We start from the raw sequence: 16,509 nt of genomic DNA on the forward strand, positions 1-16,509 counted from the left end.
CACTCTGTGTGTCTTCACCATTTTTCTACATGAGGTTGAGATCAATTTTTCTCCTCTAGGCCTTAAAATCTGTATAATTGATCAAGCTAAGATGAATGAATAAATACTGAAATCTAGAGATAAAAAAAAGTGGGATGGTTCACGCTCCCCAGGAGGTCCCATTGTAATGGGTGAGACAACATAGAGGAGACTTCAGCTCCAAGTCAGATAGGGAGGCCTCAGGACCCTTTATTTATGGTGCAGAGGTAATGCAGTTGGTAATGCCTTTTCATCATTGTCATTTCCACTAATAAGATCACATCAATTTTGGCTACTGAGCTGCTTGAGAATGCCAAGGATTTGGGTAGCAAAAACATTCTTTCCTTAATCTTCAGTAGTTGTGGCTTCAGTACCAAAAGAGGCATTTATAGAGAGGTACCTCTATTGAGGTTTCCACCCAGGTGTAATGGGAGGAGGGATTGAGCTACCAGTAGAATTGGGTATTTGCCCTTCCCAGGCCTCTTGGATCTGTTTGCTTATTGGTAGAAGTTGGTGATGGTGGTGGCAAAGAAGGAATGTCCTTTATCTGCATATGATTTCTCACCTCAGCATGAACTTTCCCCAAAAATGGCTCTGGGGCTCAGGATGAAAAGTGGTTGGATTGTTGAGGTGGCACCGTTATTCCAAGAAGCAGAAGAACCTTGGGTTCAGAGCCTCCCCTATCTCCAAGTCTTAGGGGAGTTGGGTACGAGTTGGTGGTGAGAGATTTATTGCCTGATGCAGGCTACTTCCTGACTCTCCCTCCAGTGACTTGCTTGCTTAGCGCAACTGAATGACCACATAGGATTTATATCAGGGACTCAAGGCTGGTTCAATTTAAGAAAAATTATCAGTATAACTGACCATCTCAATAACAAAAACAACAGAAATCATATGATTGTCTCAATAAATGCAGAAAAAGTCACTCACAAAATACAACCTCTGTTCCTATTAAAACCCTAGAGAGCATAGGAATATATGGACTTTATCTTAAAGATGATAAGTAGTTTCTATCTAAAATCATCAATACATGTTATCTGAAATGGGAACAAGGTAGAAGCCTTCCCAGTACAGTTAGGGTTAAAGCAAAGATGCCTATTATCGCCACTATTATCCAATATTGTACTTGAAATGCCAGCTATAGCAAGAAGAGGAGAAAAAGAAATTGAAGGAATTAGAATAAGCAATGAATAAAGTACCATTCTTTGCAGATGATATGACAGTATACTCAGAGAATCAACTAAAAACTAGTTGAAATAATTAACAATTTTAGCAAAGTTGAAGGATATAAAAACAAACCCACATAAATGTTCGTCATTTCCATATGTAAACAACAAAGCCCAGCAGCAAGAGATAGAGAAATTTTATTTCAAAACTGTAGACAAAACAAAGTATGTGCCTCCACTTGCCAAGGCAATCTCAGCAACTATAAGAACACAATTATAAAACACTTCTCATACAAATAAAGTTAGATCTAAACAACTGGGAAAATATTCATTGTTCATGAGCCATTATAATTTTAAAAACTTACCTAAATTAGTCTATTTATTCAATGTCATACCAATCCAACTACCAAAAAGTTATTTTATAGAGCTAGAAAAAATAATAACAAAATTCATCTGGAAGAATGAAAGGTCAAGAATATTAAGGAAGTCAATGAAGGAAAATGTGAAAGAAGATGATCAGGCCTCACCAGATCTCATACTGTATTATAAAGCAGTAATTATCAAAGCAATCTGGTTCTGGCTGAGATATAGAGTGGAGGATAAGTAGAATACATCAGGTACACAACATATTGTAGCAAATGACCATAGTAATCTAGGATATGATAAAACCAAAAATTCAAGTTTTGGGGTAAAAAAGTCATTATTTTGACAAAAACTGGATGCAGGGGAAACTAGAAAACAGTATGGCAGAAACTAGGTATACACTGACTCATACTGAATGCTAAGATAAGGTCAAAGTGGGTACATGATTTACATAAAAAGTGATACCATAAGCAAATTGGGAGACCCTGGAATAGTTTACCAGTCAGATGTATGGTTAAGGGAAGAATTTAAGACCAAACAAGGTATAGAAAGCCTCACAGAAGGTAAAATAGGTAATTTTGATTATACAAAATTAAAAAGTTTTACACAAACAAAACCAATGCAACCAAAATGAGAAAGAAAGCAGAAAACGGGGGGAAACTTTGCAGCAAGTATCTCTGATGAAAGCATTATTTCTCAAATATATAGAGAACTGAGTCACATCTATATGAATACAAGTCATCTTCCAATTGATAAGTAATCAAAGGGTATGAACAGGCAGTTTTCATACGAAAAGATCAAAGCTATCTGTAGTCATACGAAAAAATTTTCTAAATCACTATTGGTTAGTGAAATACAATTCAAAATAGCTCTGAGGTACAACCTAACACCTATAGGATTGGCTAATATGACAAAAAAAGGAAAATGATAAGTGTTGGAAAGGATGTGGGACAATTGGGACACTAAGGCACTGTTGGTGGAATTGTGAAGTGATCCAACCATTCTGGAAAACACTTAGGAACTATGCCCAAAGGGCAATCATACTGCTCATGCTAGGTCTGTATCCCAAAGAGATCATAAGAAAGGGAAAAGGACCTAAATATACAAAAAAATATTTATAGCAGTTCATTTTGTGGAGGCAAAGAATTGGAAATTGAGAGGCGGCTTATCAATGGGATATGGCTAAACAAGTTGTGGTATAATGTTGTGATGGAATACTATTGCACTATAAGAAATGATGAGCAGGCTTATTTCTGAAAAACCTGGAGAAAATTATATGAACTGATACAAAGGGAAATGAACAGAACCAGGAGAACAGTGTGCACAGTAAAATAAGTATTGTATGATGAAGAATTATGAATGACATGGCAAACCTCAGTAATACAATTATCTAAGATAATCCCAAAGGACTCATGATGAAATATGTTATCTGCCTCCAGAGAAAGAACTGATCTGAATACAGACTGAAGCATAGCATTTTTCTTTTCTTTCTTTCTTTCTTCTTTCCCTTCTTTCTTTTATTCTATTTTTTATTCAAGTTTGCTCGTACAAAGTGACTAAAATGGAAATATTTTACATGATTGCACACTATATCAGACTGCTTACCATCTCAGGAAAGGGGATGTGGGGAGGAAGGAATAGGATTTGGAACTCAAAACTTAAACAAGTATTTAAGATGTAATTGAGGAAAAAATAAAATATTACTTTTTAAAAAGAGAAACTGAATGTAAAAATAGGTTCCAGCTTTGCCAGCCTTAATCTTTCTCTAATTGGTTAGATTAGAAAGTTTGCCAAATAAAATACAGACTGACTGACAGATAGAAAGATTAGACAGACAGACAGACTGATAGATAGATAGACAGACAGACGGACAAACAGGTAGATAGATAGATAGATAGATAGATAGATAGATAGATAGATAGATAGATAGATAGATAGATAGATAGATAGATAGACAGATAAATAGATAATCTTTTAGGCAGAGATTCCAAGTAACGACTTAGACTACAGTCTCTAGCCCCAACCCTAAGGCATCAAATCTTTAACAGATCAGTGTTCCCTGATTCCAGTGAAACTGAACACTGACTTTAAGGTTAAAAGTGTCATGAATAAAGAGCTGAATAATAGGTTCACTGACATGATCTGTTTTGTAGGGTGACTCCAAGAATGACTCCTAGATCTTTGCCCTGGCTATCCTGCTCACCAGCACTTTTGTCTACAACAGCATGAACACCAGCAACCACCAGGCCTTGGAACAGATGCAGTATCCTTTCAGAACTTCAGAACATTCATAAAATCTTCAATGATAACGTTCCCTCACTAGGATAGAAGATAAGCTATCCACACTTTAGGAATTGTCATAATGAGTTACTTTGCTCAGAAATATCTGTCACTAGGTGGCCAACCTTTTGGGGTCAGTGTCCCCAAATCAGACTGACTGATCATCACATGACAGCCTGGCACCAGATCCACAAATGAAGCTAGGGTGGAACTTGTTTGAGCTTGCCATTAGACATCAGTATTCCACTTCCATGCTCAAGAATTCTGAAATGTCTCAACCATTCCATCTTTCCCTCTGCCTGATCCCTCTTTCAAGGCTATTCTTCTCCCCTCTTCCTCATCTCACATAATTTATTTGTCTTCTTCTATATCCAATCCTTCACCCCTGTCTCACATGAAGAGGTGACTCCTCTCCTTGCCAAAGTCAACTCCTTGACTACTCCCTAGATTGCATCTCATTCCATTTTTTCTAACAAGTTTTCCTTTCTATCATCCTTACCCTTTTGCTAATCTTTCACTAATCTATAGGTTGCATCCTTGTCACCTATAAAATCAAATGTCTCCTCCATCATTAAAAAAAAAAAACCTTAACTCAATTCTACTATCTCAAAATACCTACAGTCTTGTATCTCTTGCTTTTATATTGAAACTTACTGAGAAGGATGTCTAGAATCAGTGCCTCTGCTTCCCTTCCTCTGACTTTCTTCTAACCCCTCTGCAATCTGAATTCTGACTTCATCATTAAATTGAAGCTCCCCTATTCAAAGTTGAAAATAAACTTTAAATCCTCACTCTTCTTGGCTTCTCTGAAGCCTTTGCCATTGTGGATCAAGCTCTTCTCCTAGATACCCTCCCTAGATTTTCATGACATGATTTCTCCTCCTTCTCCTCCTACTTGTCTGACCCTTCAGTTCCTTATGCTGGACTTTCATTCAGGTAATGGTCACTGTCCTTTGGCGTCCTGGAAGATTCTTCCCTGAGTTGTCTTCTCTTCTTCCATTCTACATTCTTCCTTGGTAATCTCATTGGATCCAATGGATTCAGTTATCATATCTATGCTGATGATATTCACATCTACTTATCCAGCTCTGATCTCTCTACTGAGCTCTAGGTTCTCAGTTCTAGTAGCTTATTGAATGACTTCTCTTACTGGACGTCCTGTGGACACCTCAAACTCAACATGTCCAAAACAAAAAATCTTTTCCCCAAAACCTTTCTCTCTTCACAACATATTAATGTCATGAACACTTCCATCCCACCCCCCAAGTTCTCTAAGCTCTTGACCTAGGTGTCATCCTCAACTCTTCACTCTCTCTAATTCTCTGGATCCAATATGTTATCATGAGTTTTCATTTCTATCTTCATGATATGTCTCCCACTTACCCCTTTCTTTCCTCAGATATTGCTACAATTCTGGTGCAGGTCCTTATCACCTCACACCTGGACTATTTCAAAAGACTGCTGGTTGATCTCGTTGGCTGAAGTCTCTTTCCACTCCAGTCCCTCCTTTATTCAGTTAGGAATGTAATTTTCATAATGCACAGATTTGACAGTACTACCCCATCATCAACTTAATAAACTCTGGTAAATCCTATTGCCCCAGGGACCAAATAGAAAACTTGCTTTTCAAGCCCAACATACCCTTTTTCACATTTTCAGTCCTCTTACACATTTCCTCCTCATACTCTAGCATCAAACCACACTGGCCTTTTGGTTCTTCCTCTCATTCGACATTCCATCTTTTCACTCAGTGCTTTTTTACTGACTGTCCTTCATGCCTGCAATTCTCTTCCTTTTCCCTCCCAATTTCTATGTTCCCTTGTTTCCTCCAAGATTTAATTCAAATCCTGACTTCAGCACTGGATCTTTCCTAAACTTCACATACTACCGGCATTCCTCTGTGTATCTCTGACATTTCTATAATGTGTATCAATATATACATATACATGTGTATACATACACATAGGTATATATACACACATACATATAAACATTGATATCAATATAGGTATATATATACACAGATATATTCATATATGTATATATGCATGTATATAGCAAGTGTCAACTGCTTGCATATTATCTCCCCCAATAGAACTTGAGCTCCTAGAGAACATACATAGCATTTAGAACACTGTGATGCATAGTAAACATTTAATAAATGTTTCTTAACTCATTGGTTCAGAACAAGAACTTGTATTCTAATATCATAGCAAGCATGAATCATAATGAGACCTGGGGTCTCACCAAGTTGATTGAAGAAATCTCAAGTTGATCACTGAAAAGCTCTTTCTTTCCCTTTTTATATATGTGATTAAAATTCCCTGAGTACAGAAGGGAAGGTGGAGGAGAGAATTTGTAGGACTCAATGGAGGGAAGGGAAGATCCCATGAGTAGAAATGGGAACTGATGAAGTTGGTGGGTGTTTCCTTTTCCTTATCTATAATTTTAGATGTGTAACTAAGCTGACAGAGCAAATCAAGGTCAAAGCCTCACCTAATGCTACTGGAGAAGACTCAGCAGAGTTTGTGGGCTTCTTCCCAGACTTTGTATGGACTGTGCAGGATGTCATCCTGGAGCTTGAGCTAGATAATCACCCCATCACCCCAGATGAATACCTGGAGAATGCCTTGAAACTCATTAAAAATAAGTTATTAAGAATCAAGATTGGGTATATGGGTGGCCCTGAGCACCGAGGGGGAATAGACACCAAATAGTTTTCAGTTTCTTTGGAGCTTAGCTGTTTATTCCTGGGTTTTTCTTTTGAATCTCATGGACTATAGGAAGGGAGGCTGAAAGCTATCAAATTCCTCATGACTTTATTGAGGGCCAATTAATCTCTTTTTTGTAGTTCTAGAATTTTCATAACTTAGTAAACTATTCCAATGGGGGATAGTTTCTGAGATAACTGATTTTTGCTAACTTCTGTGATAGGTCTGTATCTTATGAACTTCCAAAAGGAAGTAGATGTTTCCATATGTCCTGTATTTGGTTTGTGAGCATGGGATTTAAATAAAAGGGATTTACTTGATATTACAGGTTATTTCATTCAGTCCAGGGCACAGCCTGAGCAATTCTTCCTCTCTAGTAACAGTATAGACCTTGTTCATAATGAGAGATAGATAGCCATGTCTTTGAAAAAGCATGTTGTACATCAAAATTAGAATGACATTTGGAGTTCAAATTAAACCACTGGTGCTTACTGCTCATGAAACGCTGGGCAATTTGGGCATTTAATGTCTCTGAGCCTCAATTTCTAAATCTGTAAAATGAAGTGTTTGTACCCCAAGATCTCAAAAATCTCTAGCTATAGATCCATTACCTAATGAGAACAAAGGGTTTCTCCTCTTGAGAATTCTAGAGAAGTACTGGCTATGTCTCTCTCAAATATATCTTGCTTATCCTAAAGATTCCTGACTGACCATCAGATGCTCACATTCAGCTCTGTCACTGCTCCAGTAATCTTTCTTCTAACACTTCACAAGGGGATATAAATCTAAGTGTACAAATCTCTAATCATGCACAATTTTCATTGTAGACTGATTACTAACAAATCTCTGGTCACACATAATTCTCATTGTAGGCTCTAACTCCAGCATACAGGCAGGGATGCTGATCTCACTGGAATTATCTAAATCATGTTTGGCAATGAGTTCCTTCAATTCCAGTCAAAAGGCATTCATTAAATATCTATTCTACCCAAGGGACTATGCTAGGTGCTCAGCATATAGAGACAAACATGTCCATCCTCAAAAAGGTTACATGCTGGTGGAGGAAAAAATGTGCAAATGAGGAAAATATATATACAGAATAAATGTGGGGAACAAAACAGGTAGAAAGGACTAAAGAACCATAAGAATCATCAAAGGCCCTCTGTAAGAAGTACTATCTAAAGAGATGGCTGCAGAGAGTTAAAGGTTGCAGGAGGAAAAGGGGACAGGGAGAAAAGTCCAGGCATTGGAACTCCCTAGGCAGAAATACACAAATGGGTGAAGGAATATCATATCCAGAGAACCAGGAGGCCAGTGTGATTGAAATAGAGAATGGAAGGAGAATAATATGAATCCAATCTAGAAAGATTAGAATGAAGTTGGGAAAGGTTTAATAGCAAACCGTCAGGTTTATATTTGGCTCCAGAGGCTTTGAGGAAGCACTGTAGCTAGCTTCTTGAACCAGACAGTACCATAATCAGGCTTGTTCATCAGGTATATCCCTTTGGTAAAGTATGTGCAATAAGTGGGAGAGAGGAGGAAGTAGAGGCTGGAAGACGAGTTAGGAGGCTACTGCAAGAGTGCAGGTGAGAGGTAATGAAGACCTCAGCTCAGGGGAATGGGGGGTGTAAGTGGATAGAAGGTGTGAATTCAAGAGATGTCCTGGGGGTAGAATGCAACTAACTGTTTATAAAGCATATAGGTGAAACAGAACTGTTGGAAATGATTTCTGAGACAGTTTCTTCTCAATGGCTAATTCTGTTTGTAGTGACAGAATTGTTATTGACTTCACACAAGAACTATATTCATTTATTAATCTGGAGTCTGTCTTCTTCTTGATATTAGCCTTCAGCTCTTGAGTCTTTTTTTTTATTTTAGGGAGCCACAATTCTCTTTCTATATTTTCTATAATTAGTCAAGTAATTTGCCAAATTCTATCTAAACATAGCTCAACTATGAAACTGTGAGAGGTTCCTTTCAGATCTGGGGCAAATCCATTTTCTCTGCATGTTTTTAGGTGTCTCCTCTCAATACCACAATACATTAACCTTATAAGAAGTGAACTGTTGTTTAATTTCTGATAATCTCTCCCTAATCACTTCTAGTTTTAAAAATTCTGTGTCTATCATTCTTATTTCAGATCAGATACATGAAGACTTGAATACAGCAATGACCTGTCTTAAGCATTTCATCAACCTTTTGTCCCAGGCCTGTACCTTACCATGTTCTTTCTCTCCCTATCCTTCAGGCAAGGATCACAAAGTTCAAGAGGCCAACACTACAAGAGAGTGTATCAGAAAATTCTTTTCAGAAAGGAAGTGTTTTACATTTGACTGCCCAACAAGCGATAAGTCACTCTTAGACCATCTTAAAGATACCCAAGAAAGCAAGCTAGAGCCTTCATTCAAGAAGCGGGCAGACAACTTCTGTTCTCATATATTTTCAGTGAAAAATCCAAGACCCTTAATGGGGGAATCATGGTCGATGGGTATCGTAAGTTTTCTTTGCTCCAGTGAATACTTGATTGGGATTGGATATGTGTCCTTTGTTTCTTTGTATGTGCACAGGTATTTTAAAATTTTTGAATGATTGTCCTTATGGACTTGGTTTTCATTGTTCTTGTTTCCTCAACTTTCTGCTTAAAAATCCCTAGGAATATGTACTCTGAGACAATGTCAGTGATCTTTGATGGAGACTAAATTGAATTAGAGAGGTGCCACAGGTGCAGAGAAAGGCAATTGCCTTAATTCTTCAAAAGTGAAATGACTGAATTTAGTAAAATATAAGCCCTCCATGACTTTCACTTCTGTTTCTGACAATATTCTAAAGCATATTATTAAGGGGATGGTTTATATGCACTAAGAAAGTGAAGCAGTGGTCACTAAAATCCAGCAGATTTAGCAAATTTCCTTGTTTGATGCTATAACTGGATTGATGAAAACAGTGTCAACTATTGTTAACTATTTGTCAGAGAAATGGTGTCAACTTAGCATAGTTAAATTTCATTCAACAGAATATTAAATAGTGCCTCATGCTACAATGATGAACAAGACAGAGATATAAAATAGATGGTAGTGTTATCAGGTATTAAATGACCACACCTCAAAAATAGCCTGTAATTACTTGAGGTCAGGGGCATCTAGGTGGTGTAGTGGATGGAGTACCTGCCCTAAAGTCAGACGGACCTGAGTTCAACACTTGACACTTAATAGTTGTGTAACCCTGAGAAAGTTACTTAGCCCCAAGTATCTCACTAATAATAACAATAATAAAAACGAGTTCAGATTGAAGGGAAATCTATAATGCCATGCCTTGAGGTTTCTGAACATTCTCAATAATATTGACAAAGATAAAGATGAGGGAAACAGAATGGTGATCCAATGTGCAGATGGCATAAAACTCAGAAGAAAAGCTAATTCACTGAATGAAAGAAATGAGATACAATGTTATCCTGGTGGAATAAAATAATGACTCTAAATGAATGACAGAATTTGATAAGAATAAATGCAAAGTTCTCCATTTGGGTATAAAAATCAACTTAACTAGAGAAGACGGGAGATAAAGATAGAAAATAGTTCTTGGGTAAAAGATTTAAAGAATTACATAATTAACAATTCAGTTAGGGAGAGTAATCGCAAATACAAAGTTACTTTGTTGCAAAGAATGAGCCAAATATTTGGATCCACTTAGGCCACATCTGGTATTCTGTGTTCAGTTCTAGGCACCTCACTTTAGGAAAGACATAGACAAAGTCAAACATTTCCAGAACCAGATAACTAAAATCTGTAAAAGGGCTGAGGTTCACACAAGAACAACCCTACAGGAGGAGGCTTAGATCCATTTCCTTTCACCCTAGAGGTCAAAATTAGAAGAAATGGGAAGAATTTTCTAAGAGGAATAATTAGGCGTTATAAATAATTGAGACTTGCTAACCATTTAAGTAGTTAAAATGTAGAAGAGGCTGCCTGGAGTCATGACGCTCTCCCCTGCAGTCAAAGTTATCTAGTTGTAATTGGAAGCCACTTGCTAAGAACACTGTCAAAGAAATCCTCAGCCAGACCTGGGTTCTCCTAGATAATTAACACTTGGAACAATTTGAATGAAGGTTGCCCCTTGCCTGATCTTCTATTTCATCTTATCAGGGTTGGGAAAGCTGCGGAAGACCTATGTGAAGATAATCTCTAGTGGAAACATTCACTGCCTGGAGAATGCAGTGTTGGCATTGGCTCAGACTGAAAACTTAGCTGCTGTGCAAAATGCTACCAACCATTATGTAAAACAGATGACCCTAAGGGTGGACTTCCCCACAGAAATCCTCTAGGACCTGCTAAACTTGCATAGAGACTGTGAGAAAGAAACCATCTCAGTTTTCATGAAGCATTCATTCAAGGATGACACATACAAGTTCCAGGGGAAACTGGTGGAATATTCTTCCAGCTATTTATCCTCCCTCTTGATTCTCTTTTCTGAATGAAGTCTAGAGACTGTTCAAAATCTTCTCACCTTTTTTACCTTTGGATCTCTATTCCCAGTTGATAAGAGAAGAGCCTGTTTTCTCTAGAAAGCTAGAGGCATGAAAACCTAAATCTCACTTGTCATGAAAAGATGCTCTCTCCTTGTGACACACTAGCATCAGTGACTTCTTACAAAACAAAATACCATTGTCTCACATTACTGCTGAATACATGAAGTCATGCTCCCTCAGATGATACTGCAGTTTTTCTCAAGCTCACAGACACATTCATGTCTGCACATCTTCCCACCAGCACTCTTGGATTCCTTCTAGCAACATCTCCTGCCAGTCCAAATGTGTGCTCAGTATCACATAGCCTGGTAGCACTCACTTGGCTCACACCACAGAGAGAATCAATATTATAGGTTTTCAGGACTGACAATGACATAGAAGCTCATTTGATGGAATCACTTCATTTAAAGAGTGAGGAATTTGGGCCCCAAAGAGGATAGGTGACTTGTCCAGGGTGACCTAAATAAAGAGTAGTAGATGTAAAACCAGAGCCCAAATATCTCAGCTCCCAAGCCAGAATTTTAAATTGTATTCTACCTCACTATACATTTTTGAAGAAAAACAAAAGCAGGTAGCCCTTCTCTCAACAGTTTCGTTAGAATCTCATTTACTCCACAGTAAAAGGGGCACTTTGGTAGCCTTTGAGGCACCATGATAATCATTATCTGTTATTATTGTTACTGTTACATTTCTCCTTTTCCTTGATTGTCTTTCTCTCCATCTCACTGGTAGCAAATCTTAGAATCCAAGAAGTATGATTTCATACCCCAAAATGAGGAAGAATCAATTAAATACTGTCAAACTAAGCTTGAGTTCCTCTCACAAACATTAATGGAAGCCACTTCTCAAGGAACCTTCCCTGTGCCAGGGGGTTTCCAGCTCTATAGGAAAGAAAGAGAAAAAATTTTGAACAATTTCCATCAGGTTCCCAAGAAAGGGATAAAGGTGAGGAAAGACCTGGAGGCTGGCAGTAGTGAAACTGCGAGGAGGCCTCCATTGATCCCACTGGGCATGTGAGCATTGACTTTCTCCAAACAATAACCACCTAAGAGGAGAAGGTCTAGACACTGCTAACTTTTTAGTTTGCACCTCAGTTGAAAGTCCTTGACAGAAATCTTTTCTTCCTGCCTAGAGAACACGCTGTGCAATTTAGGTAGCTTGTCATATGTGGTTCATAATAGGCCAGGTCTAATGCAGGCTGATATAGTACCTCAGGTTCAAACTTGGAATGAAATGAGATGCTCTTAGCTGTACATCCTTGTGCATTGGCCTTTTGGTACTCATTGACAAGCAGTCACATCAATGGCCTCTGTGTTTAATCTCATGTCCCCAAAATGTCAATACCTTCTACAAAAAGGAACATTCTAGCCTATATAGCAGATATTTCTCCTGCCACAGAGGGTTTACCCTTCTCAGCCTCTAACTCAGTCTGGGGAAAATTATGTGTCTGTCTTACGTGTTTGTCCAGGCAGATGAGGTCCTCCGAAGGTTTCTGCAGTCACTGGCAATGACAGAAGAAGCCATCCTGCAGACGGATCAAGCTCTCACTGAACAAGAGAAGGCCTTGGAAGGTCCAGGGAGCTAGGGTGTGATGATTCTAGTCATGGAGGGGATTTGGTGGGTTTGGAATAAAATTCTCCTTAAGGGCCTCAGTGTGACAAGAAGATTTTCCTGAAATATTTGAGATTCCTTCTTCTCTACTATTCCAGACCTTGCTGAATTTGTAAACAGCAACTGTGACCATAACCAACAGGACAGAGAAGCTGCTCCCCCAGACTTTCTCAGCTTTGCTTCTCTTGGTCTAATAAAGGAAAAAGAAATTTAAGAATTCCCAGTCTCTTTCTAATAGACAATGTGTTCTGAGTTTGGACATCCGATGACTTGCCTATTACTTCCAGGATCGTATATAAACTCCACCATTCAGCACTTGGAGCCATTCAAAAATTGATCTTTTCCTACCTTTACTGCTTGTTATACCTTACTGCCCTCTACACATGCTGTTTCAGCCACACTGATTACTTGCACTTCCTCAGACACAAACCATCTCTGATCTCCAGGCCTTTCCCCTGTCTGATTCCATCAAAGCTCTGCCCCCTACTTCCTACTGATGATAAAATTCCACTTTCTTCAAAACACCTTTCCTGTCCCTCCAGCTTTTAGTGATGCTTTCCTCATTGATATTGCATCCCAATAACTCTCTATAGCTCTTGCATCTGAATAACAAGATGAATGTTGTTTCTTTCCTTAGAATGACAGTTCCTTGAGGGCAGAAATTGTTTTTAACGTCCTTTTTTTTTTTTTTTTTTTTTTTTTTTTTTTTTTCGGTCTCTCAAGTGCTTAGCACACTGCCTGGCTCCTAGTAAGCACTTACTAAATGTTTGTTGACGAACTGACTAGAGATGAGAAGTAGCCTCACCTGATTTAATCTTCTACATTTTCTATTCAATCAAACAGTTGAACAAGTGGGAAAAAAAGCAGCCAAAAAGGAAAAGAAGTGGTTGGAACAACAACAAATGGAAATGCAGCAGAAGATGGAAGCTCAGCAGAGAATTTATGAAGAAAACCTCAAACAAGTGGAAGAGAAGATGGAGGAAGATAAGATCCAAATCCTGAGAGAATAGGGGACAATTCTGGATCATAAGCTAAAGGTACATGGAGATTAGAATTAGTGGCTGAGTTTAGGAAGCAACATCCCCACCAAGGCAGGAAAGGGATGGGCAGATGCACAAGGAAGGGAAATTTACCTTCATGTGAGTTAGCGTGGTGAAGAGCAAAGGACCCTGCACTTTTCCTCAGATGTATGTTTGAGGCCTTTCCTCTTCCTCCTCATCAATTGTTCTTACCTGTAATACAGGGTCAATCATATCTGCCTCACTGAGTGCGCAGAATTGTTGGTCAGTTCAAATGGTTTTTGCATCACTCATAGAACATCCCCTCACCCCAAGTTCTCACACTGAGCTGCCCAAACAAGTCTATAACCAGTTCAGGTTATTCTTCAGATCCTCACCCTATGAGATTCAAATTTCACAAGCCTCTGCCAAAGTCTGTGTTTTTCTAGTGAACCAGTAGACATACTTAGTTCAAAGCAAAGACCTAATGCCCAGAAGCTTTTCTACTATATCCCTTTTATACAAGGCAGATAACTTAACATACAGTCGTCAGTCTAAAGAACATCCCTCAGTGGTTTTTCTCTCATAGGGTATCCATGAGATCTGAACCTCTGAGTCTCAGTTGGAATGGGCTTTTTCTCTCAAGACGGAGGTTCTAGAACCCAGAAACCAAGCTCTTTGCAAACAAGATCCAGGGCCTTCCCAACTAACTTGTACATTCAGACTTAAGCCTATTTTTGAATTCTAATTCCTATTCAGCAGTCTCTGGCATTATCTCTGCCAGGATCCTGTCTGTCTTGAGGTCAGTAAGTTCTGGCTTTCATTGCTAAACTTGTCATAGATAGCATTTGATAAGGGATACCCTTTCTAAAAATTGTAGATGACTAAGTTCAAGGTCCCCCAGTGTGCTGATCCCCAAATCCTTGGCTGTTTCCTACAAATGTAAGAGGGAGTGAGCTGGCCCTGTGACCTCACTAATGGAAGTAACCGTAGTGAACGTATTTCCTCTACCAGTACAATTAGCACCACCGCGTAGGGATTGTCCTAGAGAATTCCTAGGGGCCCTGAAAAAACTAAATGGGTCACACAGTCACAATGTATCAGAGGTAGTACTTGCATCCAGGTCTTCTTGACTCTAAGGCCATGCTGCCTCATACAAATGAGAGGAGGCCAAGAGCAAATGTGATCCCAGGGGACAAGTCCATAGGTTCTATACCAGTCACATTCCTGGCCTTTTGGACATAATTATGGTAGGAAAAAGTTTCCATGGCACCTATTTTATTAAAAAAGACTTAAAAATCACAAAGTGCTATGATCCTTTCATGACCTGTAATTAGTCATTCCAACTCAATAGTACATAGTAGGAAATACCAAAGGGATTAATACTGGATTGGATCTATCTCCCCTCCATCTGCTTCTAACTGAATCCTCTTAATTCCCATCAAAGCCTCTTTGTCCTCAACAAAGACCCTAAAGAAATCCAAACTGTCTGTGGAGACATTTGTAATCATAAGAAGCATGGACAGTCCTAGTTAATTCTAGAGTCCCCTGGGGCTTGGGGGCTGCTATCATGATGCCAAGTATCCCAGGTTGAGTCAATTGTACCCTCCTACCTGAGCCCACAACTACTGGGTCCTGGAGCAACAGCATATCCAGGGACTGACCAGGTTCCCTTAAGACCATTTTCAATTAGTCCCTACTCAAGTTCCTACCCATGGGATAGCTTAGGGCCTGTCTAAGCTCCTGGAATTTAGCTAGAGTCATACCAGCCTAGTAATACAGACAACAGATACTGATTCACATTTGTTTCAGTGTTGATCAGAGGGCCAAGTCACTTTGAAGCTGATTTAGGCCCAACGTGAGTCACTCTATATAGCATTTATGAACTTTTTAAAAAAAAAAACAAAACATGTGGACACATGGGCCACTCAATTATGAATTGAGAATATTTCTGGAGAGGCTAGCATTTTACATATCACGTTAAGGTTTACAAAACAAACAATATCTCATTTTCATCTTCACAACAATCTGAAGAGTTAGGTGCTATTATGAGTTAAGGAACATGACTCCAGTCTTACCCAGTGAGTATCAGAGGCAGGATTCAAACTCAGGTCTTCTTGACTCCAAGTCCAGCACTATACCACCCACCACAACCCCTGTAGAAACATGATTCCAACCCAACTGACCTTGTATTCAGCTGTTACAGATTTCACCACTGGCCTTGAGGTTTCACTTCTTGTCTCCAGCAGTAATGAGTCATTGCAGGAAGGCCTAAACTCTAGATCATTTATCTCACTGCCCTGGAATGTCCCCTGAAGAGAAATCCTCTGTGCCCTTTTCCCCTCTTCTAATCTGCTTAAGGCTCACACCTTATGCAGAAGAAATTCTTGGTGGTTCTTGGTGGAATGGAAACTAATCAATGCGCAATGCTGATGTGCTTTTGTCTTCTCTTAGGAACAACAGAAACTGATGGAGGAAGGATTTCATGAGAAAGCTAAAAAGATGAGAAGAGAGGCAGAGAAAGCACAAAAAGAGATTAAGGATACTGAGAGTAAAAAGTCCTTCTGTTGACCTGTAATATTAGATGTTGCTGGCACTGCGCTGATGGTCAAGTTATGTGGTGCAAGAAAATTCATTGGTGCAGGGTTATCCATATGAGGCAAATCAATGGAATAACCAAATGGGTTTCAGTTTCTCAAAAAAAGTTAGAGAATATATTATAAAACATGGCACTGAGACCTACTTACATATATGTTTGAATACGTGAGTACTTGTATGTTTCCTGCTTCTAATTCATCCAAGTATTAAAAAGTAAAGCTGATGCTCACCAGACAGGA

At 38.9% G+C, this 16,509-nt stretch overlaps 1 pseudogene; it reads left to right on the forward strand.

Annotated features, from left to right (window-relative positions):
• Positions 1-16,243, forward strand: part of LOC140523221 (guanylate-binding protein 3-like) — a 30,294-nt pseudogene extending 14,051 nt beyond the window's left edge.
• Positions 16,244-16,509: the final 266 nt, after the last annotated feature.

The sequence above is a fragment of the Notamacropus eugenii genome, chromosome 2 (assembly GCF_028372415.1).
Source record: "Notamacropus eugenii isolate mMacEug1 chromosome 2, mMacEug1.pri_v2, whole genome shotgun sequence".
NCBI lineage: Eukaryota > Metazoa > Chordata > Mammalia > Diprotodontia > Macropodidae > Notamacropus > Notamacropus eugenii.